General features: G+C 39.4%; 1 protein-coding gene across 4 annotated transcripts in view; it reads left to right on the forward strand.

Moving 5' to 3' along the window:
- cadm1a (cell adhesion molecule 1a) overlaps positions 1–24793 on the forward strand; it is a 450442-nt gene that overhangs the window by 106340 nt on the left and 319309 nt on the right. The gene's annotated exons all lie outside the window — the stretch shown is intronic.

A 24793-nucleotide genomic window follows, 5' to 3' on the forward strand; every position in this document is an offset into this window, starting at 1 on the left:
AATATTACATTTATGTGGAAGTGAGTTGTGTGATTTGTAAACAATTTGCCTGCAGTTCTCTCTGATGAGATGAGGGAAATGAGAGGACAGGAAGCCACAGTTAGCAAATGAGATACACCCCAAGGGAATCGGCGGCGACCGCACTTCGCAGCGGGGATCCCGAGAAGTCGAAGCGAGAGCATTAGATTTTAATGTTCACTTGTGTGACGTTTAACTCCATTATTTGAGAACAACGGTGTGTGCAAATATTGAAGTTGCACATTCGATAACACTCAAAGGAAAGGTTACTGCACCCTTGTCTTACACATGACAATACAAATAATAGCATATCTGTAGAGGTGTTTAAATGCAAGGCGATGAATATGTGACGAATGCACCGAGATAGATTTCTGCTGACGTTGCTTTGACTGACAGAGCGGGTGCAGGTGGCAGAAATTTGTCATTAGGTTTGAAAGTACAAGAAAAATGGGATTTTTCTGTGTGACTCAGTTTTCTACTTGAAAACCGAGTTTTTTCTAAACAAGAAATGAACAGATGGCAAGCCACCTCACTTATTTGTGAGAAAAGTCTTGGGAGTGTATGTGGAAGGTAGAGAAGTTTGGTAGTGGTGCTGTAGGGTGTCAAAGTGAAACCGCACCTATGGTGTGAACAAGTTCCTTCAGAGCGAGCTATTAAAAAAAATCTGCATTTGCAAATGAAACACTTTTTTTCAAAGAATTATGTGTACCAAGAGCACAATCCCCACCCCTGCTGCTCCCGGGAGGGCTGGGGACACAAGAAAAGAGTGGACGCAAGAAAAGAGAGCACTTTCTGTCAGCTGTTTGAGGTTACACGCTTTCCTGAAACCATCATGCATTCCTTATGTGCGAGGGTGCACACTTAACTGATCAGAGAAAGGTGTTATCAAGGTTTCAAAGTATGGATTTGTAAGGAAGCTTTGACATTTTGACACAGAAATTCACTATGCACTCATCAGGCACTTTATTAGTTATACCTTGCTGGTACTGGGTTGGATCCCCTTTTGCTTTCAGAGCTGCTTTAATTCTTCTTAGCAGATTCAACGGGATGCTGGAAACATTCCTCAGACCATTTTGACAATCTCCATTCCCTCACATCGCAAAGGAGCCTGTTTTGGATTGAGATCTGGTGACTGTGGATGCCATTAGAGTAGGGGCCCAGTGTGTGCTTAGAAAATTCCCCACACACCAGCAACCTTAACTGCTTATACAAGGCAGGATGGCTCCACAGTTTCTTGTTGTCCATCGTAAATTCCCAACCTACTTCCCGAGTGTCACAGTAGAAACTGAGACTTGTCATACCTACACATCTTCTGCATACCTTGGTTATAATGAGTGATTATTTTAACTAAAGTTGTCTTCCAGTAAGTTCAAAGCAGTCTGGTCATTCTTCTCTGACCTCTGGCATCAACATGGCATTTTCTCCCAGATAACTGCCATTCATTAGACATCTTCTCCATTTTTTAAGAGTATTATCTGTAAATCCTAGAGAGTAGATTAACAGCTTCTGAAATATTCAAGACCAGCCCATCTGGCACCAACAAGCATGTCTGATACTCCCCAGTCTGATACTCTGTTTGAATTTCAGTAGGTCGTCTTGACCATGACTAAAAGCATGATAGGATTAAACATGTGTACCTAATAAAGTGGCTGGTCAGTATGTATGCTACCACTTTGTTTTTGGTTTTTATAAAGTGAATCAATGAGAAGTTATTTAAACGATGAGTAACCTCGTAACTGGTAAGTTGATGAAAACGTCTCCTATGAACTGGTTGTTTGTTTGTTTGATTTTTTGGGAAGCGGTTCTTTTTTTCTTTGGTTTTTTTTTCTAGTTTAGTGTTAAGCTGGAAGCATCTCCTCCTGAATATTTCAGCAAGTATTATTTGTTGGTCTGATGGTGGTAGTGTTGGAAAATGCTAACATATTGACAGCATGGTAATGATTACAGTGTTTATATATGATGCTAATGTTGCTAAGATTTTCTGACAGACTGGCTGAAGACAAAGGGGCTACGTAACTAAAGACAAGCTAATCTTGCTCTATTTTACCAGTGATACCAGTATCTTATATTCATTGTTCATTGTTTAATTGTTTTCTTCACCTCAGCTGTACAGTGGGGGGAATCGTGAGAGTTGTCAGTGAATATTAGTGTGGATGGGATCTCTTTAGTATGTGACATCACTATAGCAGTGTGCTTGTGGCTTCGCTTTAAGAACCCACCATGTGAAGACTTTGAGTAATACTTTGATGGTGTTTAGCAATCCAAAGTTAGTTTCGTTGCACTTTTAAAAATCTTCCACTTACACAGCAGAGCAGGATCTTCCTGACTAGTGAAATTTTTTCGAAAAAGTAATAGTGTGGCACTCTTTTGCAGATGCACAAAGGCACTTCTTTATTTTTTGTTTCAGACTCAATACCATACGTGTCTTCCTCCTGCTGCGACTTTCTCTTGGTCCAAAACCGGCTTCAAAATTTGATGTGACTACAGTTTGTAGAACAGGAAGGGAAATCTGTTTCTGAATGGACAAAACGGCGCATCAACCTCAGCCAGCTTCTTCTTTCCCTTGTTAGAGCATAATACATTTCACTGTCATCTCTAAAAGCTGCGGCATGCTTATCTCTCACACTGAGAGAGGATTTGAAGGGAGAGCTTTGTTGGACATATTGAGCTTTCCATGTTTCAAAAAGAAATATTGCCAGATTTTTTTAAGTGCTGCCTCGAGCCATGTTTCACCCCACCGCTCTTCTCTTTTACTATGAAAGTTGGCTGTCAGAGAGCTCATTTGAGACTACTGTATGTGTTCCCCTGTCTCCTCAAGACAGGAGGAGTATCCATATTGTTCCCCGTGTATTACCTGTCTAGACATCTTCGGTCTTTGAGATGTTTCATGAGCATATGTGTAATACAGTCAGCTGTCTTAGGCAGGGAGACAGAGTAAGGCATGTTGGTTCAATACTTGAATCATTTTGGCCTGCTTTTTCATGTAAATCTATCATGCATATCGCTCCGAGCAATCTACCTAAAATACTACTGTGGTGAGACGTGAGTCGGCTCAGGACTGAACACTCATAAGACATCACGCGTGGAAGCGACCCGGAGTGCCTCTGCCTATTATTTTAGCCAGTGATAAATCTCGTCTCCAATCATCTTCCTCGTGTAATAAGTCTTCCTCTTGGAGCGTAAAGATGATTGATGTGTAAGGCACTCAAGACGTGCACATTGGTAGGATAAGGAGTACGGTGCTGGAAAATAGACGGGGCAGTAATGACTCGAGTGTGACTGTTGCATCACTTGTGCTGGGTTTTTCTTTGGGTTTTTTTGTCTTAATCGCTCCCTTAGACGTGTCTCACAGCAGGGGTGAGTGGTTGAGCCAGATTTGGCTCTTTGTGAAGAATTATCAGATGAGAAAGCGGAAAGCATTTGCAAAAGGCAACGCTTGTTGGCACAGCTGACCTTTAAATGCTGAGTTGGGGCTGGAATTGACTTGTATCAGCAAACACAAACAAGTGCAAACTAATTACATATTTGAAGCTCAAATTGACCAAAGGTTTGAGCACTGGGCAGACTATTATGTGCCACCGGCATGTTTCCGAAGTACAGCGAGTAGTAACCGACCGTGCGGCACGAGGAGGAGGGCGAGCAGAAACGCTACAATTTGTGATAATGACACAGTTAATTAACTTTCTGTTTATGTTGATTACTTCATTTACCTATAAGCTTTTCCCCAAATTGACGAGACTGTTAAAATTTAATACATTTTAAATTAAAAATCATAATTGACAGTGGTTCTCTTAGGGTTTCAGCATCTTTGTAGAATAAATGAATGAAGTATTTGTTCAGTGTTGCAATATAACCTTGCAGTTTTTAATGAAAACTCTCCGATGTCCTGTTATGTTAGTTATTACATTGGTCCCTCGGGTCCTGGAACACCAAACCATTGCTTTTAGTTTCATTTTGGGTGCAGCACAAACAGCTATTTTAACCCCATTTTGTTGGTCTAATCATACTGCAACGGTTCAAACCACATCATATGCCATTATTTGTGAGTGCTGCTTATCTAATTGAACTTACCCTCGTGCTATTACTGTGTGCTCGTGCGCAGCTTGCGACATGAGTCATACTTCAAGATTGCATTGCGCTGTCTGTGGCCGTGCCCTTCCTTTGGCATTAAAATAGCAAAGTTTGCAACAACAAGAAAAATTAACAAAAAGGAAAAAAAAACGCATTAATTCTCGTGCAGTCTGCTCGAACTATTTCAGCAGCGCTGCCTTGAAAACATATTTTTGTGCCTAAGTTCGAGGCAGGGGTTACAGGCAAATTATGCCATTTCTTTCGCTGCGATGGGTCGTTGAATGTATTAAATTAGTGTTACATTATGCACAACTTACTGGCATCGTTTGAGACCTCTGACCTTATGCAAAATTCACATGAAGACCTTTAATAAAAAGTTTGAGAACCTGTGGTATCACTGATTAAACATGTTGAGTCAGTAGCATAGGTAATTTGTTAGGGAGAGTGTTTGATCAGCAGGCCTTTGCCGCCTGTGTCTTCACACACTAGGCTTTGTATGTCAAAGGATTGAGTATGAACTTGGGGCTTTTTTAATTTCACCTCATCCTCAAACTCTTATCAACCTCCCGTGAAGTATGGCTTGGTTATTAGTGATTTTAAGGAAATTCATTTGAAATTCTGGATGTTTAGCATGTAACATGCTTTTTAAACTCATGTAATAAGGCCTGATTTTTGCGCCCTGCCAATCAGAGTTTGTACTTCAGCACAAAACATGTTGTTAAATGTCTTGTAATGCTGCATAATTTATTTTCCTCCATTCGGAGCTGACGCTTGCAGCCGTGCATGCATGTAGCTGTGATGTGCAGACATGCCGACACGTGTTTAAGTCTTGTAAAGTGAGCCTTGGCTTAACATAAATACTGATATGTTGGAGGTCCCTGTGGAAATGTGCAGGTTTTTAAAAAATATATATATATATATATATATAAATTTTTTTAACTGCTCAGTCTTCTGTTATCAGTCTTCACTTCATAGTTTGTTTGCTGTCATGTCATTCCAAAATGAGCTAATTACAGCAAAGGATGGAAGTCATACTGCGAGAGATAGTAGGGGGTCTCAGAAGATGTCTGATGGATTAGCGTGCCTGTTTACTTTAGATTCCAAAGTGTTCATTTATTAATTCCTGCTGTAACGCTGCTCACTGCAATCCTGTGACAGTGATGTACAAAGGCAGCTACCCCACAAATATTTTCCTGTCTGTCTTTCAGCAAAAGCTCGATAAATTAGTCCGGCAAGTTAAGCAGATGGCTTACGCTCTATTTACAGCTCACATTCCAGTATCATAACTTTCTAACACCACCTACACAAAAAGAGAACTTTTTGCACTCGACGACTTAAACGCTCTTAATGTACTTTCACTCACACAAACTTAAATGAACATCAAAATCAATGGCGACCGCCACGCAGAGAAATAAATATGACCCCAATTATTGGAGAGCATTTTCAGAACTGTTGACATGCAAGAGTTTGTCTTGTCTTTCACTGCTTTAGAGTAATCTGAAAGTTAAACTATCTTTAACTTTAATAAGCGGCCTTAGTTTTCCTACCTATGAATTTGTGACACCTCTTAAGAGTTCTTCATTTTCGTTGGTCTATATAGCATCTGTATGAAATAACTTTAGTCAGAGTCAGTAAATCCAAATTTGGGAGCAACAGTGAAAATAACTTTATATAAAAGGTGGGAATAACACCATTCCTACTTTGTCTTATAGGTTGAAGTGCCTATAAGCATAAGGCTGGGATTATACTCACTTGCTGAAGTGTATTTTTTTTAATATTTTTTTTTATTTCACCTTTCTTTATGCTCATAAATCTCATTGAGACACAAAGTCTGATTTTCAAGAGCAATCTGTTTTAAATAATCATACAAAACTACAACATACTATAGAAAAATACATCAAAAATAAAATAAAAGACAGTAGCAATAAAACATTAAGAACAGGAGCAGCCAACCAGTGACGCGTTCTCCATTGTCCTTAGAATTTCAAACATGTAAACAATATACAGGTACATTTAGAAAAGGAAAAAAAGAGAGAGAAAAAAATTACTATACAAAAATCAATACATTTCAATATTGCTACCGTTCTGATTCATTTACATGTTGTAAGGGAGTGGGAAGAAGTAAACACTTATTTAATCCCACCCCTTTGCCATAAATGATCAGTTAATGGTTAGTCAGCTTCCTTACTGATATAATTTGTAATAAAAATAGTGAACAGATTTCTGATATACTGTATCAGAAATCTGTAATATCACATCATGAATTTTTTTAAATATAGAGACATTCACTTAATTTCAATATTTTCCCTTTCTTTATAGTTCGAGAAGATCATATTTTTATAACTCCTTTTGAACTGTTTTATGTTTGGACATTGCTTTAATTCCATATTCAGACTGTTCCACAGTTTCGCTAATGGAGATTTGCCGCGTTAATGCGGTTGTGGCGTTAACGTCATTTTATCGAGACTAAAATGACGTTTTAGTCTGACAGCAATATTTAAAAGCCTTCAGTTCAATTAAGCTGCACAGCTTCAAGTCTTGTTGTAATTTGTTCCAAGTATGAGGAGAATATTGAAAGAAAATGCCTTTTTCCCGAGTTCTGTATGTAGGAACAGTCAATATAATAAAAGCTGTAATAAAATTCTCAGTGGCATAACCAGACCTGGTCTAAAATATTATTTCTTTTTTACTTGGTTAAAAAAAGGGTTTGTACTTCTACTTTATATCAAGTGCTTTTTGATTTGCACAGTCTTGTTTTTCCCCTCGAATTTGGATGACAAATTTTAAATCTTTTAACATGTAACACTCATATTGGATATCTCCAAGATGCTAATTCTGTCGCATGAGGTGGTACACAGCGTTTGTCTTGACACTTTTTGCAATGCAAATCTGGACACCTCATCAGTGATGTTCCTGGCATCCCAGGGAGTTTTGGATCTTTCCCCTCACTCACATGACCCAGCTGGGGTTGATTAAGCCATAACCTGGGCCAAGAATGTGCTCTCCCCCACAGCTCTCCACTCAGCCACCTAGAGACTTCTTTGGCATCTTTTGTTGGCTTTTCCCCGGATCCAGCACCCCCTCGGAACAGTAGTATGACCTGCTTGGAGGATCAAAAGCGTACGACAATGTTGTGTCTCCATGTTACTATAATCTCCTCAGGGAACTTGACTTGTCTGCCTGGATCAGCCTTCAGTTCTCAGTTGAGCCCCGTGGGGCTTGAAGGCCTTGTTGTCAGTTGTGTCTACCACAATCTGACAGAAGTGGTGGCTTTTTGATATGTTGGCCTCAGGTATTTATTATAGATGATTGTCATGCAGGTACTGTCAACTATGGATTTCCACCATGGTATCCACCTTTGTTTACTTGCATCAGTGACGGGCAATGCAATAGCTGTTTGAAAAGAACTGTATTAATAAATAAAAATAATATTTAATCTTTCTTTTCTTGAACTGCACGAAGTCTGCACATAGAGTGCTTTCCCTTGTCCAGATATTTCACATCCCATTTAAGAGATGAGTGAGATGAGGTGCTCAGAAAGTCACTGACGGTTAATAAAATGCGACCCAAGAGAGTAGACATTGCCTGCAGTTTCCCCAGTAGGGTTGCTTCAAAGTGCAAGGGCATTACTTTTTAATGCCTGTGTTGAATAACTGTGGGTTAGCTAATTTCTAGAGGCTTCTGAAAGGTCAGGCATTAGGGCAAGAATATATACGGCTGCAAGTCATTGTCAGTACTGCTAAATTGCAAATGGTCTCCCGCTCTTCAAGGAAGGATAAAATACAAAGCCGAATCTAATGTTAGCTCTAAATATAGTTCAAAAACCAAGCAAGAAATGTCTGTATATTATAGCCAGAAGGTTTGTTGAATGTGATCCGTAGCCTTTACAATTTTATGGGGCGGCAGGGGGAGAGGGGGAAGGCGGGTGGGAGGTCGGACATTCAATCAGGAGCAGCTTGTCTTCTCATATTTGTACACGCTTAGTAAATGTGGCATTAGGGAGAGTATTTAATCAAAACTTCTTTTGGTCCCATTGAGAGTTTTTAGGAACTAATACCATGACTGCACAAGCTCTGGCTTGGAGGGAATTTGCCAAGAAAGAGCTTGGCCAAACATCTTTTGACTAATACCACATTCTGCTCAGCAACCCTTGTTTCCCTTCATAGCATTAATTTGTTTCAGCTAATTTCACAGTCTGTTTTAGGGCAACCAGGAGCAGAAAAGCACAGGCTTGGCTTCAAATCCTAACCACAAGAGGACTTGTTTGCCTCAAATTACTAGTAATGGCTAAGGTGCCTCTTTTGCCTTTTTTTGACATTTAATTTGTCAAAGTGAGCTATGAAAAACCCAGTCACAAAAATGAAAAAAAAAAAAAAAGTATTTCATATTATATAGATTTATATTCTGATTTATGCTTTATTATAATAATGTTACTGTTTTAGCTCTACAGTTTCCTACTTCTTGGACCTCCCTTATTTGGCTTCATTAGAATTACACCAACCAGTCCACTCCTTCCAATGTGAATCATGTATACCACTTGTAGTGTCTCGTTGAATTCATCAAGGCCCCTCCTCTCATACTCATTTCACAAGCACTCGACTCACACCCTGAGAACAGAAGCTTTAATATGGTTTGTTTACTTACAGGATCCCGGCTTCCCAGCTATGGTTTACTGAAATGGAAATAAATCTTTTCACAAATCCAGGATTTAATTATACAAAAGGGCAACTATATTTGCTGAATTCATCGAGGGTTGGAACAGATCCACAGATTTTCACATTTTACCTCATCCATTCCCATCTTTTAATTTGATCAAAGGGTTTCCGGATTAGCAGCATGAGTTTTTTCAGGGACGTGTCCAGCTAGTTCAGATGGGCTGGCTAGCCTACCTGCAACCAATCTGCTCCTTTATATATATCCTGCCAACGGCTCTGGACAGCTAAAGCATCTCAACTGGCTGACGCTCAGCAGTTAAGAATTCTCAGTTAGAGACGCTCTGTTCTAGACCCAAAACCAGAGACATAATAATACTTAAACTATGTATTGATTTGGGCACAGATGGATGACAGAAGATTTTGGGACAAGGGTAAGCTCACAGTTTATTCCTGTGTTATTACTGATTGCTTCCTACCAACCTCTTACAAAATATTACCAGAATAGTGGGAGCTTGTTATAAGTATATGGACGTAAGACCATTTTGCTTTTGTTTCAAACCCCTTTCTCACTTCAGCCGCCACAATGTAACTAAGTAAGGTTAAGCTAACTTTCCTACTTATGTTACAATGCCTTTTAACTGCATACAGAGACATGAAAGACCATCAGTGAATTCCGAGGCTGCGGATATATAGAACAAATTCTTGCAGTCCTTGGTTTGAGGAAACGGAAACTGTCCCAAATTCCCCCGAGGCCAAATTTTTCCTTTAAAGGTTTTTCATGGTGGATATTTCATTCGCTAAAATGAGGTACCATTACCATGCTCTGTGGTTGGATTCATTAGCACACTGATCATAATGAAAAAGATAATAAGCGAGAGATGAAAGGACTGGATTTTACTCCCTGCCTTCATTTCCACAAATTGGGCATCCGGAAGGAACAAAACATCCATCTGTGTTGTGCATAATACAGATAATGGCAACGGAATGATTCTATATTTCTGATTTCTGCTAAAGCCACTGCGAGGAAGACTACAACAAAAAAGAAGAACAAATGGAATTGGAGAATATGACCTTTGGTTGAAGCGCTTGCTATCTCCTCACATGGGTACACCATTTGTATCTGGCAGAACTCACTTCCCTTCTGTTGCCCTGCTGAGAATAAATGAAGCTTCTTCAGGACCCTTGCTGTGTCTCTGGAACTGACTGGAACAGTCTAAAGCACCAAAACTGGCATGAATCCCTCCATACCAAGCACACCACATATTGGGCAAACATTACTTTAGCCAGAAAAGTCTATTTGGTTAATGGAAAAAAATCACCTCCGTTTTTACCCCTCTAAATGTTCTAGCAGAAGCATTTAGTAACGTGGGGAGAAGTAATTCCACTATCAGGTGTCAGTTGCTTCTTAAAAAAAACAACATCAAAAGTCTTTTCTCGAAGTTAGTTTAAAAAACAGCATAGTTTGGACTATGCTGGAGGCAAGCATGGGTCAACCTCATCAAAACACAAGAAACATGCTTGAGCAGGTGTAACAGTAAAGTATTTGCACTCTTCCTGATTGCTTGGTTTGTGCATATTTGTCACACTTACATGTTTCATATCATCAGACAAATTTTAATGTCAGACAAAGATAACCTGAGTAAATATAGCATGCAGTTTAAATGATGATTTCTTTTATTAAAGAAAACAAAAGCTGTTCAATATCATTAGCTACACCCTGGCCTGATCGCTGCCAGACCTGTTGAATCAGGAAATCTCTTAACTAAAACCTGCCTGACAAAGTGAGGCAGGCTGAAAGATCTCAAAAAGCAACACATCAGATACAAAGTTACTGACATCTATCAGTTCACTAGCTGGGCCCACGTCCTCATTTTAGGTTTGGTAGCGTTTTTAGTAAATAAAGGCTAAAGGCTTAATCAAGAAATGAGCTGCGGTTTGGGGAAGGCCTCGATGGGGACTGGCGGCAGCTCCCGGGCCTGGCAGATCTCCATGTACTAATGAAAAGTGAAGAAGTGAAATAATTGAAAAAGGGGAGGGAGGGTGGGGCACAAAAAAGAGAACGAACAGCTGGTAGAACTGGGGGGGGTCATATATAGAAAATACCCGAAAGGGGCGTGTTTGGAGGCGTGGTCCTGCTCCTGAAATTCAGATAATTTATCTCCAAATGAGAAAGGGTTGTGAACCACAGTGAGAATCATTATCCACAAATGGAGAAAACTTGGAACAGTGGGGAACCTTCTCAGGAGTGGCCGACCTACCAAAATTGCTCCAAAAGCGCATCGATGACTTATCCAGGATGTCACAAAAGAACCCAGAAGGCATCTAATGAACTGCAGCCCTCACTGGCCTCAGTTAACGTCAGTGTTCATGATTCATCAATAAAAAAGAGACTGGGCAAAAATGGCATCCATGGGAGAAGACATCATACCAGCAGTCCAACACGGTGGTGGTAGTGTGATAGTCTGGGGCTACTTTGCTGCTTTAGTACCTGGATTAGTTGCTGTAATTGATGGAACCATGAATTCTGCTCTGTACCAGAAAATGTGTGGCGATCAAGCTCAAGTGTATTTGGGTTACGCAGCAGGACACACTGGCAAGTTCAGTACTGAAAAGACTAATTCCCAGTTTTTATAAATACTTGATTGCAGTTCTTACTGCTATGGGTGGCACAACCAGTTATTAGGTTTAGATGGCAATTACTTTTTCACACATGACCAGAAAGGTTTGGATACCTTTTTTTTCCTTAATTAAATCATGTTTTAAAAACTCCATTTTATATTTAATTGGGTTATCTTTTTTTAATATTAACATTTATTTGATGATCTGATACATTTAGGTGTCACAAATATGTACCTAGTGATAAGGTTTTACTTAAGCTTAAGCTTAATAATGAAAGCTTATAATGCTGTGATAATTCTGGGTGAATATTATGAGTAGCATGAGTAATATTTCGTTAATGCTACATCAGATAGCAAAGTAGATTCTAATTACACGCGTTCATCCACTGGTATGTGCGGAGAGAAGTGACAGATAGTTGTTGACAAAAAAATAGCTTATCCTGCTTTTTCAAACTATTTTCCAAGAAACCCCCTCCCCCCCCTCCCCCCCAGAAGGATTTCTTTGTTTTTGGTCTTAAAAATAAAGAATAGTGGATTTTTTCTGCAGGAGCTGAAATGTGTAACTGGCAGGTTTGTCTATGGAGAGATAAGACTGGAAGTATTTCAAATTTGCATTGCATGCAGTAGCATGAACTACACACTGAGCAATTTAGCAATTAATCAATTTCAAAATCAATTCACACATAATGCTTTTAATTAATGAAAATGAATTCTATTCCTGCCTTGCAGTTGTTGCAGCTGCCCTTATATTTGCTTGTGTGCTTCAGAGGAGATTATTCCAGCTACAAGTTGACTTTGGCTACCTACTGAAAATGAACTAGAGCAGCTCAGTGGCTGGTTTTAAAAGGGTAATGTTGCTTGGCTCATGATTCCAGTCTTGTGGATGGGCATACCAGACTGACAGGTCAGCCAATTTGGATAGTTTTTGGCCAAAGAGTAGAGGACTGTGGGTATCCTTCTGCTCATCACTGACGCTGCCTGTCAACATGTGTCCATCAAGTGTAGCCCTGTTGTCACATTCTGCAGCTTTTATTTTGGAGAGTGCTGATTCACTGGCGTTCTGACAGCTGGGACTTGTGTAATCTCTGTGTCCACTTTTTCAAATGACTCTTGGCCTATTTGCTGCTCTCCCCACATCCCCTGTATAAAGCCTGAAATAGCTGCATATTTCATTGGTTGATACTCTGAACTAAGAGCTCAGATTTGGCAGCTTTGCTTTTCCCTGTGCCAAATAGGAAAAGAAGGAAAGGAAAAAGATACTATCAAATTAGCTGCTAACTGCTTAGCTTCTTAAGCATGTCTTTAAATTGGTCTTTAAATTGTCATTGCTAAGCGAATCAGGCTTTTAATTAAGACACCTAACAAGTATGTAGCAGCCGTTTTAAATGGGTTTTGTTACCACCTTCAAACTTGGCACTAGTACCTTGATTATAAGAGATTGGATATGTGCTACTTGGTTAGGATTTTTAAAAATTGTAGATACTTTGCAGAATTAAGTAGATCAATGTATCAGTGCTAGCAGTTAAATTGTCATCAAAATAAAGCTTAAAAACAAGCAAAAATGCATAGATTGAACTAAACAGTTCAACTGTAATTTGTTAATTCAGAGGGTAAAGTTGAAATCGCAGTTGAAATCGGCACACACATACACTCACAGGATACCTTATTAAGTACGCCTATGTAGAACTCTGTTGGACCCTTGTTTGCCTTCAGAATTCTTTTCATGACACATATTGAAAAAGGTACTGAAAACATTCATGTGGTAACTTCGGACAGTTACTGCAGATTTGTCAACTGCCAATCCATGATGTGAATCTCCCATTCCACCCCATCTCAGAGGTGCTTTATGGGATTAAGATTTGGTGACTGTAGATACTGTATATAGTAAATGAGTTTGGTCATTGTGATGTTCAAGAAACCAGTTATGGGAGTTGAGAGATTTGAGCTTAGCGGCGTGGTGCGCTATCCTGCAGGCATCAGAAGATTGGTATGTTGTAGTCATACAGTAAAGACAAGGCATGGTCAGCAAGAATATTCAAGCTGGCATTTAAACAACCACTGATATGAGGCGAGATGAATCCATGCTTTCGTGTTGCTTACACCTAATCCTAACCCTACCATATGAATGTCATAGCAGAAATTGAGACTAGGCAATGGTTTTTCCAATCTTATGTTGTCTTTGTGGGAACTTTAGCCTCAGTTTCCCATTCTTAGCTAATGGGAATGTCACCCAGTGCAATCTTCACTCAGGGATGCATCCTTCATTCAGCAGTGCATTCAGGGATGCTTTTCTGCATACCTTGGTTATAAGAAATGGTTCTTTGAGTTGCTTTCCTATTAGTTCAAAGCACTCTTGCCATTCTCCACTGACTTCTGGCATCAACAAGACAGACTGAGAGAACTACCCCTCACTGGATATTTTCTTTTCTTCGCACATTCTGTGTAAACCCTGGAGATGGCTGTGTGGGTAAATCCCAGTAGATCAGCACTTTCTGAAACATTCAGACAAGCCTATCTGGCACCACTAACTATGCCACATACTGTACTGTCACTTAAAGTCTTCCCAATTCTGATGGTCGGTTCGAACATTATCAGGTCATCTGGACTTAGGACTGTCTACATGCATGAATGCACCGAGTTGGTGCCATGTTATTAGCTGGTTTGATATTTGCTTTAGCAAACTTTACCTAACAAATTGGTGTAGTTGTCATTTTGCATTTAAACTATGGTAACAGTATAAAAGCCAGTTAAACCACATGAAGTCTGAGTAAATTTCAAATGTTAACTACTGAAATAAAAAGCAGGTGAAATGTTGGTTGAATTTTAAGAGATGCAATGTTAATCTTAATGAAATGAGCAGTTTAAATAAATAAATTATTTTTACTATACAATGCATACTTTTAGTCATGACTTTTTTATTCCAACTTCCCATGAACACACCTGAACTCAGTTCAAAGTAACACAATGTACATCACTGATATGCGATTTTGTCATGGCAATATATTTGTTACAACTCAACAATATGGGACTAATAGACAGATTTACAATTCTTATGCACAATATAACATCTCTTGTGACTACACTGCATTTCTGCTTTAATTTTAGATTTTTCTCTGAACATTAGCATACAGTGGCAGCTTGTAAAAGTACGCCTTGGCTGCCTGACTTAGAAAGCTGAACTCTTTTTTTGGACTGCTTCAGAATATTCTGCAGTCAGACTTCTGTGAAAATCATGATGTGATATCTCACTTTGCATGCTTTGCCAAATATGTGTTACAGCAAATAACAACATGGGTTTTAACGTAACGTCGTTATTTGCCGTAAAGATTCGTGTCAGTTGCCACTTTCCCAGATCCCATCTGCTCTTGATTACAATGAGATATTTAAAGCATCTCTGTGTTCACCATGAATTCTGCTAATGTTAATGGTTGTGATCTCCTATTAACAGTATCCTTATAAAATCGTCTTAACTCTAGGTAACTTTGAAGGAAAACATGTTTACTTGCAATCCTGAATTTAATCCCTAATCTGTACAGGGCAGTAATTTACGCAGTAATTGTTAGACCTTGTTATATATAACAATCAAACAGCTTCATATACGTTTTTGTGCCCAGTTGCTCTGAAAAAGTAGAAAAATACACTCTCCCCGTGTCAAAATGCACCATTTATTTTGAAGAACAAAAGGAAGGTTGCTCCCAGATATGTGCGCGTAAACACCGAGTCGTCCAAATGAAGATCAAGAGGTTAAACAACAGATAGGAGTACAAAAAGGCAAACCTCTATAGAGTAGAAGTCGACATGGGAAAAGGCACGCCAAAAGAGATGAAGGAAGTCTTAGAAGTAAATCGTTCAGTCTTTTGAAAACCTTGCTGCTGTGAAATGAAGGTGTTTGATTATTTATGTATATTACTGAATTACTTTATCTTCCTGTATAAGGAAACTATTTTCACTAGGTTTTTGAGGTGTGCAGAAATGACAGCTAATTCACAGTTGACCATTTCATCTGTTTGTGGCACGCTTGTTTCTCTCGTGTTTGGATGTTGTAGTGCATTATGGAACAGCTTGTAAAAGTCCAACTAAAACTATCAGTAGATTTAAAAAAAAATTGGTTGACGTGCGTTTAGGCCAGATGGTGTGTGAGTAAAAGCAACCTGAACAGACTTTATTCCCTAAAGATTCGACTTATTAAAGACTAAATTCAAGTTTTAGGCTTTTACAGGCTTTAGTGTCAGATACAAAAAACCCCACAGTTGATGTGGTTTTGAGTAGAAATTTGCTGTCATTTTGAAGCTTGGTGTTCAGGTAGGACTTCAGACATTCACATGAAGACTTTGTTAACTTCAGAAGTCATGTAGACTTGACTTGGATATGTTGACTTAGGGCGTAAAGTTATTTCAAGTTTCCTCAGAGTTTGATTGAATTGATATCTGACATGAACTCATCCAGCTCTCCTGCTAACAGACAGACTGCCATCCTATACGGCCTGCAGCTGGCAGGCCAAAAATATCTAAACCCAAACTAGCTCGTGTTTCTCCTTGAGGATACATCCGTGAGAGTTAGTGCTACATGTAGCTTATGTTTATTCTGTCAGCTGTCAGTTTACCAGCTCCACCCTACATCTTCACTTCCATCATTCTCTTTTAACTGTCGACAACACGGCTGTCTACGCTTTTATCTGTTTATCTGTTGATTCTTTTTATACTCTCAAACACTAGCTGCACTCCTCTTATCTTTGGTTTGTATCCCTTGAGTGTCTGTATTTGCCCACTTTCTCCTTCTCACCTAGTCTTTGTTTGCAGTCTGCAAGTCGACTTAGTGGCATTTTTGGGGTAAAAATTTTGGGACGTCATTGTTGTCATCTTTTGATCTTTTTTTTCTGGTCCTCTGCACTGCAACTTTTAGACCATAAATAAAAATGCCACACTGTATGTCAGTATGTGTTTGTGTGTTGCAGCTCTGTGATGGTCATGCTTCAAGGAAATAGGCTTACCTGTGAGACGTTATTGTGTCTTAGTGACAGGTCAGACTTTCTCCATTGGGAGCGTGGAGTTCTATTCCTCGAAGGCTGTAGGCAGTTTAGGTTCAGAAGCTCAAAAAAAAAAAATGGTTCCCATCAGATGGTAAACTCATAAAAATGCTAAATAAGTGCTTTGAAGCTAAGCTATTTGAGGTTCCTTTACAGAGGCATTGTGTTACCTGCGGCATAATTATTAACTTACTTAAAACATGTAAGATGTTGCTGCTAATCAGTCAGTTAGGATTTTTTGCATACAGTTGTGTGAATTTGTTGATTAGTTCACATCTGAACTACTGGTCGACAAGCTAATCTCATGTTCTATGTGGTAAAATTACTGTCAAAGCAGTGTGGTGGTTTTCAAGAGAGCATTAGGATGGCTTTGGTTTCCTGTTGGAAAACACTAGCTGGATGCAAGCTGATAATTACTTGGATGTTCTATTAAGTGGATAAATGCATTCTTAAAAAAGGTGAGTTTTCACAGGAGTCTTTGGTGTTCTGCGAAAAGCCAAATGCACCCCGTGATTCGACAGCTTCTAGAACCACCTTAGCAAAGTCAAAGTTGAAGTAATCATTTTCTGTATGACTGTATCAATCTCTTACAACGTTGTGAAGGAATTTGGGCCTCCCCGTCTTTATGACAGTTTCAGTTCACTGAGGTTTGTGGACAATCATTTATGCACCGCCATCTTAATGTTCTGCCACAGCATTTTAACCAGGTTGAAGTCTGGACTTTGACTGGGTTATTTCGACACACTGACTCTTTTCTTTTTCACCCATTCTGTTGTTTGCTGCTGTGCTTTGGATCATTGATGCTTGATCCAAATAAGGCCAAGCTTTCGCTGTCAGACAGGTGGCCTTACAGCTGTCTATAAAAAATACATGTAGAGGAGTTCATTGTCAACTCTATGACCGGAAGGTGCACAGGTCCTGTGGATGGGCCACTGTGCTTGAGATTTCATATTAGGTCTTTGTGGTGATATGCTGTGTTTGGTTTTCACCAATCGTGGCACTGTGCATTATGGCCAAACATCTCAAAATCGGGCTCATCTGTCCAAAGCACATTATTCCAGAAAAACTGGCTTCTTCATATGAAACTGAGAAAAAGCTAATCCATGCTGCCATTTTCACTTTAGAGAGAGACGGGGGTTTTCATATCAACCCCGTCTTTAACTGATTGTATTGTCATGAACTTTAATATTTAACATGCTAACTGAAGGCTGTGGATCATGGGGTTTTTGCAGTTTCTCTGATAGTTGCTGAGAGTGCAATGTTCAGAGAGTCAATTTGCTGGGACGTCCAACCCTTCGGTTATTGTAACATCATAGTAAAACACACCTGAATTTCACCTGAACAGTAAAATGTCTGCTTTTATAGAGGTGGTCACACTTGCTTATGAGTAATTAATCAAATGCATTTGATTAGCAGCAACTAGCTCCTACTTACCCTCTTAATTCTAATGGAATCCCTAAGGTTGTACTTGCTGCATAGAGTCTTGTGATATCTTTCTTTTTTGCATGGCTGAATACATTTTGATCTTGGTTCTTCTGGTATATACACACCATATATACTGTTGTGTAACTTACATCCACATAGCAATAAGGACATGCTGACCCTGATCTATTGCAGGTAATACATCAATCACCTCATGCAAACTTACTTCAAAGAACGTAGACTTACCTTTTAAGCCTTGTGCAGCTGAAAGCCCCACTTGTCTCTTTTTACTGGCTGCAAACTAGAATTAAAAGGTAATTTAAGCCATTAAGGGACACAGGAAATATAAAATCACCTACTGAGATTGACAGTAAAAGCAATGATGAGAGGTGAGTGTTTCAAAGCAAGAGTTTGTGTCTTGTTTTTATTGCAATTGGATTTCATCACTGCAATGATGAAATCTCATCCAAATTGTCCTCCAGTGATTTTTCAGTTATCCAGCGTCTGACCAGATGTGGCTGAGCACAGAAAGGAAGATGAAAACTTTTTATCATCCTTCCTTTGATTAATTTCAGTGCAGCTAAACAGGGCATCGAAAACAGCAAAGCAGGAGTGAGACCGTGGCAATGGTCTCACGTAAACGTTAGTTTGTAATGTACATGAGCAATACAGCAGATGAGAGGTTGTACATATGATTGGCAGAATTAATGAACCAAACTGTGTATAACATTTATATATATTTAACAGAATATGATTGAGCTTCCCTATTTGTTACCAGTGTCAGGTATTCTCTTTCATGCAGTGATCTAATGGAGATTAAGTTTAGCATCTTTGTAGCACCAGTTTCCACTAGATTAGGGTGTACAGTTTGTCAGTTCTAAGAAAGGAGGCAGATTACTTTGAAATGTGCTTTTCCAAGTGTGATAGCTTTACACAACCTCAAGCTAAACAGGAAAATTGGATTTTGAAGTAGAAATTATTCTCTTGATGAAAATCTAGAAGTGTCGAATTACCCAAATTCCTGACAGCAAAGCCGACATTCTCTCAACACACACTGTACTTTACATTTCGCGACCTTCTTTGAGAGCAAAGTGCCCCAAAGTGAATTTAAAAAAAGGGCGTTTCAGCCTTGAATGGTTTTGGCCACACTGAGTTAAATCAAATTGATGCTGACAAATTCCCTGATGTGACAGTGGTGTCGTTGCTGTCATCTGGATTAGCTGCATTTTTCTTCATGTGTTTCCAGCTCCTGCCACCATTTATCCCTAAACCATTGCCATTAAGTACAGCGCTGCACTGGAGGTAATTCTACCATTTCTCAAGGGAGGTTCTGCCTTCCTTTTATCTCCTCCCCTATCTATTATGTCAAATGCCACGGTGTGCTCATGTTCCAGTTTCTGAGCTGACCAAGGTGAGATTCGCACACCCACACTTTCTGCCATTCTTGACCTCCAGCCGTCTAGGCTGCATCACATGTACAAGCGTGAGGGAAGTGAGGATGCACAGATAGACTCCAGGGAGTTGGGGACAAAACAGGACAAAGGCGAGTCTCCCGTGGTGGAGAAATGGAGGTGCTTTCTGTGGAACTGCAGAAATACAAACTTTATTCACCGAGGCTGTTATTGAGGGTTGGTGAAAACAGTTGGTTTAAAGAACAAAGTTTTTGATATGAGTAATGGCATGCTGCCCATATTGACCTTTTCAGCACACAGATAAGCTGGTCTGTTGTTTCAAGTTGGTTTTTTTCTTATGTAGCTTTAAATATCAGAAATAAATAATTAACACTGTGCAGTGGACATAAGCATTTACTGATTTTACTTTGTCCAAGAAAATAACTTCTAATTTTAAAGTGTCCTCACAGGAAAAACATTTATATAAAAATAAGGAATTTGGCTTTTAGTCCATCCTCCTCTATATTATACCATATGTTCATAATGTGGAAGTAATGGCTCAGAAGTGGATTTTTCTTAAGTAATTGCACTTAGATGAAGCGTGCGTGTGTGTGCGTGTGTGTGTGTGCATGATGACCGTCAAGCTAATTCTAATGTAAATGTCAGGCTATTTATTTATTTACCAAAGGCTCTGTCACCCCGCGGTTAGCTATCTTCTCAGAGCGTCTCTGTTGTCCGTGCCATTACATATCATTTAATCATAACATTTAAAAGGGATTAATTGGCTACCACCATGAAAAAATAGGATCACGCTGATCCACTGAAGTTATATTTATCCATATTGATTAAAGCAACTTGAAAGTTCTGCCAGAACAGAAAAGTGGTGAGAATGAGATAAGAGTTTGTTTGGTCCTCTGCGATGGTGGTGATAGTGTGAAATTTTAGATGTAGTGTTTGAGCACAGAGATAAAATAAGGGATGGATATATTATCATACCGGGAAGAAAACTATTTTGTTGTGTAAAATGACATACATCTAATGGAAAAAAAATGTCATTATATTTCAGGGAGGTCTGCTTGGAGAGCACGACTGATGGAGGATTTTTAAGACCACGCCAGTATTTGGTTATTTATAAATTGCGAAATATGAGTGTTTCTTTTCTTTCTGGCATACGAAACATAACGCAGTTTAAAAATAAACTTGTTTTGTCGTCACAGCAAGTTGTGGATTACTCATTTACACTCTGCCTGACACTGCTTGGATCAGCCACTTGTTGTGTTTGTGGCATTCCAGACGTGTTCCCAACAGGGAAGCTGCAAAGTTAATTTATTGGTTGTTAATTTATTGGTAGAACTCTCATAGAACTATATTGCATGGAATAAAAGACTATACGATATAATATTAACTGTATATATTAGGTTTGGGCAGTTGGATGAAAATATCGACTATAGTTTTTACAAGGGTGATTTATTTATTTATTTGCCCATGAGTAAGTTTGCTAATAATGATGGAGCTAACAGAAGCAATCAACAGAAAAAGAAAATAATAGCGCTGTTTTAACAGCACCCTCTTTCATCTGCGAGCAAATGTACCCTCCTCAGAGCGCGCCCAAATACTTGTTTGTTGGAGCTGCAGAAGCTGGTGATAGCCTAGCATACTCAGCCGGATGGTGGACATGCAAGTTAGTCGTGTTTGAGTCCTTTGCTCGCACTATACGTCTGCACAAGCGGCACACCGCTTTGGTTACTTCCTTAGGTTTATCTCTTTCATCTGGTTTAAAGCCAAAGAAATACCAAATTGACGACTTTATATTTTTTTGGTGCTGTCAGCGTTAACGCTCCGTCATCACGACTAACGCGATTAACCATGAACCATCTGGAGCTCAGACTGAGTCAAAATCCATGAAATGTCTCTGTCAACGCATTTTGGCAGTTTGTCCAAATTTTGTTCATTCTGCGCTCCAGATGGATTGAGAGCATTAAAAATTTTAATCGTGATGACCGCGTTTAAGCCTCATTAACACTGACAGCGTTTTTTGTTTTTTTGGGGGGGGGGGGATAGTTCGTCCATGTTTGTACTTCTTCTGTGTTGTAAACGTGCAAATCAGTTCGTGCTTGATTACATTGCCCTGCCCATCGAAAAGTCTGCACATGCGCGACTGCATCGCCCATCGGCGATTGTTGGACTGACGATTGCCGGTTGGAAAATTTTTACATATCGCCCAACCCTAGTATAAATTAGCTAGGCTCAAGCAATTTACTCCCATTTACAAATAATTTCTTCTGGATTAAATTAATGTCTGTTTTTGATTTTTTACACTCAGTGCTGTATAATATTATCTTTTAAATGTCTATTCACACCTTTAGTGCTCAATAATTCATAAAAAAAATTGTTGAGCATTAAAAAGTATTTTATAGAAGTACAACATTACTGTATTAAACTGCTCATAATAGTTTATTAACATATTAGCCAAACTCAAAATTAATACTTTTTACTGTTTTTTTTTCCCCATGTGCACAATATAATGAATCTAGTAACACTTGGAGTAAGTTTAAAGTATAATGTAATGTGGCTGTGAAATAATCAGTTTAAATAAGAAGGCTTTATTTTATTTACATTGTAAATTAGTAAATTAACGCCACACAGCGGCATCGTAATTGGGGAAGCAAGTGAATGAGTGAAGTGAGAGAGCAGAGGGTGCTTTGAGCTCCATAACACATTTTTCTTCTTCTTCTCGTTATTTGGAGATTTGTTCTTCCTCACAAATTCTGACAGTGATGTTCACACTGTTCACAGGAGCGACTGGAAGGTGAACATCACACGTAGCTTTTTCTTTTGTTTGCCGTGTCTGGTGTTGTATGCACGAGCTAAATCTACTTGAGATGCTTCTTGGAATTGTGTTTGAAACAAAACACTGCCTTCCTTTCCTGAGGTAAGTTGTGTAGCATGTTGCTCACTAGCGAGAATTTGTGAATACACAACAAAGTCAAGATCTCATCATATGCGATCTCCGGAGAACTCTGGATTCCAAAAAACAACAGTGAAAGCTCATACCGGTGTAACTGCTGGAATTTGATCAGCAATTTAATGATGAACGGGAAATAAAAGCACACAATGGCTTTTTTTTTCAAATACACAATTTTAATAAAACATAAATGGTGTGGGGAAAAAAAGGAGGAATTATGTTTTCTGCATCAAGGATTTCATGAAAGTGATATGAATAAAGATTTCAAGTGGAAGGCACTTTCATGAAATGCATTTTTTTTTTAAATGAAAGCTTGGCATTAGTTGAGCAACCAATAGCATAAAAATAGGCTGGCTTACTTGTTTCATGGGAGATAAAAAGTAGGCATCCGTTACAATGTAAGCACATATTGATTACTGGATTTTATTTTGTAGCAGCTTTTCAGCACTACATGCAAACTACACCTATGTTTTTATTGTTATTATTATATTGATAATATCTCTGTAAAATCACCATCAGCTGTTTGTTACTTAGATTTTCAGCAGAGCTAATAGATAGTAACCAGTTTTTAAAATTCATCATGTGTATCGGATATTGCAGTAGCATTTGAAAAACATGATCAAAGTGAAATCCATTTGCAGGGCATATACCCAACTATTAATTTTTTGTACCTGTAAAACTGATAAACTCTTAGGGGCACACAGGGCAAAAAGCAGGTTATGTGCAGATATTAGTCTCTCCTTTTCAGTGAGGTTGTCTTCATCCCAATAAGAAGACTCTCTCCATTTCTAGGCATCCCTGTACTTTTTTTGCAATGAGCTTGCCACATCCACAGGGAGAAAGTCTTCTCATGTTTGTGTCCAGTGTGAATAATTTTTCTTGAGCCAATTTATGTTTTACTTTGAAGGGGAAGTCTGGGTGGTTGGTGGAAAGCTTTCAAGCCCTTTTGCTTTGAACATCAAACCGCTTGTCTTAAAATTTGCTCTCGGAGTGAGAAGTGAAGAGCAGAGAGTGAAGGGAAAGGGGGAGAGAGAGCGATACCGACATGAGGAGTAGCAGGCAAGGTGTCAGGTGAGTGATTTTAAAGTTCTCCTGAGGGGCTGCACTGCAGGCGCAGATAAGAACAAACTCCAAATGTCATGACAGCTTCGGAAAGAAATTAAATTTACCTCAGAAAGGACGTTTTTGACATGCTGAAAGAATTATTTAAATTCTGCTTTAATGAGCCTTTCAGTTAACAAGTTGTCCCTCAGGAGCATAGCTTATGGTGTTGTCACCTGGTCATGTTCTCTCAGTGGCTGCCCTTGTGCCATTATCTTGTGCGGGTCCTGTCCACAAACGAGTTGAAGGATGTAATTAACCTTCTGCACAAATTATGTCAGATGCGCGGGACACTGTGGAAAAAGACCTTTATCTACTTACATAGTTCATGGTATGAGTAAAATAATGTCATGGCTTATGCATAAAAGTGGTAATTAATTGATAAAACAATATGTTCGTGGCTGATTATCGGTCATAATGTGGACGCCAGATAAGACCTGGCACCTTCAGAAGATATTGACCTTTAACAGAAACAATTCATCAGCCATAGGTGCGTGAGGTTCACCTCTCAAATAAAGCACAGGGACAGCTAAAACTTTTCAGTGATCTTCAGTGATATCTTGTATATTTAGATTTCACCTAGCTCCATGAACACAAATAAACATACATCCATTTTCTGCTGCTTATCTGGGTTTGGGTCCCAGGGGCAGCAGTCTTAGCATAAAAGCCCAGACTTGCCTCACCCCAGACACCTCCTCCAGCTCAACCAGGGGGACACTGAGTTTTTCCCAAGCTACCCAAGAGATACAATCTCTCCAGCGAGTACCTGGGTCTGCCCTGGGGCCTCCTAACCAGTACAACATGCCTGGAATACCTCACCTAGGAGGCGTCCAGGAGACATCCTAGTCAGCTGGCTCCTTTTGATGTGGAGGAGCAGCGGCTCCACTCAGAGTCCCGCTTAAATGACCAAGCTCGTCACCCAGTCTGTAAGGAAGAGCCCAGCCACTCTTCGAAGGTAACTAATTTCGTGTCCGTGACCTCGTTCTTTGGGTCACTACCCAGAACTTGTGACCATAGCTGAGTGTAGGAAAAACCAAGATTTCGCCTATGAAGCCACTAATTCTCATTCCTGCTGCTTCACGTTCGGCCACAAACCGCTCCAGTGCAAACTGGAGGTCACCACTTGATGAGATCCCAAGGCCGCCAAAGTCGAGACCCTCCACCACTTGGCTACACCTAGATATTCCACCCATAAAAGCTCAAAGGGCAACCCTGGCAAATATACATCTGGACAAAAGTTAACATTGGAAATTCATTTAATTAAATAACAGTTTCTCATTTGTAATGTTGTCTACTCATTGCCATCTTTGTTGGCGCTCTACTTGAACCATTTTCATTAAACAGCTTTGCTACTGAAGCTTATAGATGGATAAGCTGACTTGTCACGCTTTTGCAAAAGACCCTGCTACTCTCCCACATATCTCAAATGTGTCATATTTTCATGCCACGAGATTAAATATTCATTTGCGCCTTGGCTTTCAGAGACAGAATTGCCGATCTTTACAGTATGCATTGTTTCTGAGACC

Source organism: Oreochromis aureus, linkage group 10, assembly GCF_013358895.1.
Source record: "Oreochromis aureus strain Israel breed Guangdong linkage group 10, ZZ_aureus, whole genome shotgun sequence".
NCBI lineage: Eukaryota > Metazoa > Chordata > Actinopteri > Cichliformes > Cichlidae > Oreochromis > Oreochromis aureus.